Source organism: Meleagris gallopavo, chromosome 14, assembly GCF_000146605.3.
Source record: "Meleagris gallopavo isolate NT-WF06-2002-E0010 breed Aviagen turkey brand Nicholas breeding stock chromosome 14, Turkey_5.1, whole genome shotgun sequence".
NCBI classification, from domain to species: domain Eukaryota; kingdom Metazoa; phylum Chordata; class Aves; order Galliformes; family Phasianidae; genus Meleagris; species Meleagris gallopavo.
In genome coordinates this window covers 16288323-16293505 of record NC_015024.2, presented here as the reverse complement: position 1 = coordinate 16293505, position 5183 = coordinate 16288323, and positions in this window count along the sequence as shown.

Sequence of the window (5183 nt, the reverse complement as noted above, 5' to 3'; positions counted from 1 at the left end):
ATACAAATATTAGTGCAAGCCTGACCTTATTACAGACAAAAAGAATCATACTAAGAAGTCTTTGATGTCTAAATGGAATCATTTCAAATGGACTTTTCTAAAAAAAAAATTGTAGTACATTATTGTAGTGTTTAAAAGATAACAATAGAAATTGCTGATGCTGTCACAGACCTGACATCTCTGTCCCCACCCCATGCTCACAAATACCAGCAAACCAAAGATTTGAATATAGGTTGGCCTGATTCTTCACAATAAAAATAGGCTCTGTGTCAAACTCAGGTCAGTTTCCCTAAATTGCAAAATGCTCTCAGACATAAGATCTATAAAAATGTAAAATACTTATTTGCAAATACGTTTAAAATCAGCATGGAATCAACCAGTTTAGATGTGCACTGAAATGGGAAAGCCCTGAACCAAACCTAACAGCGTTTTTTTGTAAATTAAGAGAATTTGCACATTAGGGATGGCAAATAAAATGAGGTAAGACTACATATTGCCTAGGGACTACTGGTTGGAGAACTAATTAGGATTATAAACAGAACGTATGTAAATTAACCAAATATAATTATCTACTAGTGGCCTTTGGAAATAGGTTACAGGATACTTGTTAACAAAATTGCTCAAATGCCTGGAAGCCTTACAAAGCAAGCCATAAGCAATTTAAGCTCCTATTTTTGTTTATTTTCAATTATTCTTAAAGCAGTTGTAGTACAAAGGATTTACTGGAACATAAACTAATTAGAGAGAAGTCAAAAATCAAGGTAGAAGCTGTCACAGCAGATGCTATACCTCCATCCCAAGGAACAGAGAGGTACATTTAATAAAACCAAGAGGCCTCTGGTTTTATCAAAAGTAAATTTGTTATTGAAAGAAAACAGCGAAGATTCTGCTCAGGTTTCCATCCCAGCAGCTTCATTTCTCCATCAGAGCAGCTTCTGTGAGCCTCCAGCTAGAGTTAATCTAGAGGAGTGGTGTCTCTCTTGCCAAAGCACAGCTTCTCAGCAGTACAAGTTTTAAATGAAGATGTGATGTTCACTGTTCAAATGCAAACATGCAGAATTAATGCCACTTTTCTCTAAGTGTCTGTCATGACAAAAAGCTATATGAGATTCAGGGACTTCTATTGAGAAAGCTGCTTATTTCCCATGAATATCACTGGAGACAGAAGACTGACCACTGCAGACTGATAACACTTGATAGTCAAGACAGTGGTACACATTTTACATAAAATATGAGGGTCACATATAAAAGTAAGGGGGCTGACTTCACATTTGAGTTTTAATATACGGGCCAAACCCAAAGCTCATTTACATGAAAGAGTCAAAGCTGTAGGCATCAAGTTTGATTCAACTGTCCCCTGAGTAGCAGAAGATTGTACACACGTGCAGTTCCAGGCTGCAGGGGGATGGCCTTGTCCTTGTTGGCAATTAACCAACATAGTTATTCTAAACTGCACTAGTGAAGGAGAAGAGAAGAGAAAGGCCATCACAGGATGCTTTTTGGAGGAGATTTAATAAAATCAATTAATAATAAAAACAACCACCTGGTAAATAATGCTCCAGTTAGTGTTTTAAATTTACAGAAATACAGTACCAGTATTATAACAATCAGTGTAGCTCCACTGAAATCAAAACCTGGCCCAATATTCTTACTTTTTCCATGCACACAAAATCAAAATAATTTTTAGAGGATAACTAAATTTCTCCAGTATTTCTCCCAGCACCTCTATTTACACATGAAAAGTCAAGCTGAAGTAAGCCCAGATAGCCCATACTTATTTCTCCCTGCAGATGATGTTGATCATACTTCCCACATCCTACTTCCATCTCTCCCCTTTCTAGGGAAATGAGTCGGCTGAGTCAGAAGGAGACCAGACAGAATAACCACTGTAGATTTTCAGTTGGATTTCAGCCCAGTTAAGACTAGAGTTCACTTACATATACACAGCATTACATACGGAAAGCTCACACATACAAAAAAGCCAAATTTGGTTCTGCTTGTATGTTTTGAATTTGTGTTTAGTTGTTCAGTTCTTAAGGACTAAAAAGGTCCACGTGTCATACAATAAGCATATATTTCATGTTAAATTAAGAAGTTGTTTTACTGGAACTAGAAAAATTCTCAAAGGATTTTTTTTTTTTATTTCCACAGCTTTAAAGATCAAATAGAATCATAGAATAGCTCAGGTTGGAAAAGACCTTAAATATCATCATGTCCAATTGACTTGCTCTGAAACCCAGGTAGGAGAGTCTGTTGTAAAATAACAACCCTAAAGGACAGAACATGCCCAGAAACAAAGGTTCAAAATCAAAATGCTGACAAATTCTAATCAGCAGAAGTGCAAAGGGGCATGATAGTTTGGGTGGCTGGGTTGTGGACCGCTCAATTTGGCCAGGAGAGCACTTGGTCTGTCCTTTCAGATAAGTTTGCCAGGGAGAAGCTTTAAAAGTAATTTCTTTGACAATCCATCCTTTTTATGTTGGGCAACTGCAAGACCATGCAACAGGGAGCCCCATTAACTGAGAATAAGAACTTCTCTGTAGAAGTGAACTTTCGGTGACCTTCTCTCAAAGAAAATACTTTATCATATTGGAGTGTGGGCCTCCCAGGTGTCACAGCAAGGCTCACACCAAGTGGATTCCATTGTCCCCATTAGGAGAGCTAGCTTTGATTTTCGATAATCCATCCTCCAGCTTAGCTGGTCTTTGTTGGCTTAGAATGCCATAAACAAAGACTCCTCAAAAGGCAAATCCAACAATAATTGTTTAATAAAAGTAAATCAAAAGCCTTCAAATTGAAGGGAGCAAATTTTTGTCAAATTTCTGCTTAGCTCCGGTTAAATGCAAGTATCCAGCATTCACTAGCCATTGGGGCTCAAGTTAGCAGCCAAAATAAAAGTAGTAAGGTCACATCCAAATAATTTGTACAAGAAGCAAGACTCAGTTTTGCCATGAACTTCAGCAAGCATAGATGCCAAATGCAGCAAAAGACAGAGCCAATTTTCCAGAAAAACCTTCTCTGCTCTAATGCATTTGAAATCTTATTCAATGGAACTCCACAGACTTTTCTCTCCACAAATGGAACTCAGGACAGAGGCAAGCACTACACGCTTTTTTTGTAAAAAATTGATCAGCCTTTTTCATATTTCCATTCAAAAATTATTTCCAGTAAGGAAAGATTGATCCCTTCTACCACACACCTTTCTCCTGTGCCAGTGTTTATCAATGCAACTGAAAGTTTTGCTTTAGTCTTTCCAGAAATCTTCGCAGGCATCTTTCTGTGTCTCAGTATTACAGAACAGTTGATGGAGGAGTGAACCTTTGGAGATCAACTAGTGCAAACCCCCACTCAAACACATTATTAAGGACTGCTAAACACAACATAAACAAGAAAATAACATGGTACAGAATACAGATTTAAGGCAAAGCCCACAGTCACAATGAAGCAGACGCTTAAACAAGGACAATAGTTTCAACACAGCACACATTTCACATCCTAGGCTTGCAAAACTTTTCATTAAGCACCCTAAGTACCATCTTTCATTGTGAGCTCTGGCAGTACCTCAGGTTTTGTGAAAGGCAGTGTGCGACCCACAGGGTGGACAAGGCACAGTCTGTATGAACAGGATCCTTTGGGCCCCAGAGCCGTGGTAAGCAGCACAATGGCCCAGCCCCTTCCTCATGTGTGACCATGAGTACAGCTAGACCATGAGGTTAAGGTGGCACCTGCACCACAGCTGTGACACAGCTCTGGAGGTGGGCAGGCATGCGAAGCAGCTATGCAAGACTCACACTTGACAAGCAAGCCCTGGAAAATGCTTTTGTATTTCAATACGTGCACTGCAAGCAGAACGCAAACCACACACCTAGAGGACAGAGAAGGTTACATGCTTTTAGGCACGCTCACAGTAGTATTGTTCATTTGAATTATTCAGGCTAGAGAAAAAGTCACATAATTAAGAAAAAGTAATAACTGCCACATAACACATCTGTGCATGTTTGTGAGTCACATATGCCAACTTCTCCTTCCTGAGTCCTGGAGCAGTCTCTAAGTCCTTTGCCTAAATATAAATGGCACCAGTTTCTCCATAGAAGCTCTGCTTCATTTAATGAGAGGAGCAGACCTCGTTGGAGAAAAGTAGCCTCATTCATCAGCATGAATAACTTACACATCAAATGTTCACAGACAAATGAGAAACAAAAACAAAGCTAGAAAACCCTTTCACAGTCTTACAGTAATGTAGCATCTGTCGTTTTCAAAACTAAGTCAAAATGAATGTGGCAATTTCAGTTGCCTGCATGTGGCTGATGATGAGTGCAGAGAAATATTTCTAAATTAAGTGGATGAACATCCATGTGGCTAAAGTAGTACAAATAGGACCAGGCACAGCTGGTACTTTGTCTGCTAACATGGAGATTAGTGCCATCAGCAGGGGCACACAAGTCTAACAGGCAGTAATTCTGCTAAATAACAAGTGCCTGCCAAAGGGCTTGTATATTCCCAGCATAACTTTAAACCTCAATTCATCACCAACATCTGAGACAAGGTTGCCTAAAAACAGGAGTTCAGATTTTTGCCCCCCCATTAAAGGAAGAGGAGATTTACTTCAGACTCAGGTTCCCCATTCTGCCAACTCATAAACAGAAGCAATGGACCCCAGCAATAAACCTCTTCATGTTCTCTTTTTTTCCACTAAATATTTCACTAGCACTTCAAACTTCCTTAAACTCTCTCTCATTTTCCTGGTTGATCAGTTCTGGTAACAACATTTGTTAAGAACAGTCAGGAATGTGCATTACCTTTAAATGGTCAGTGACCAGGCATATTATTTATCTGAAAGTAATAAAAGAAAATTTTAAGCTATTTGGACAAAACTAAGAATCTTCAGTCCAACCATGCTCACAAATGCAGAGAGCACTTTTATAGGTCAATTAAGTCACTAATGTTTGAAGATCAATACACTAGATAGACCTCGCGTACATAACTGTCTGTGGCAAGCAAAAACTTTCCTGTTCCCAAAGGTGTCCCATCCTCCTCTTCTAAAGGAGTGGAACTACTCCAAAGCAGTTTATGCCCAGTGGTGGGTTTATATACCATGTTGTAGGGTTAAAAGGAATTAGAAATGAGCACCTGCAGTGAGAATAGGGCACTGCTTTGTGAGAACATTCAAACCTATCCCTAGC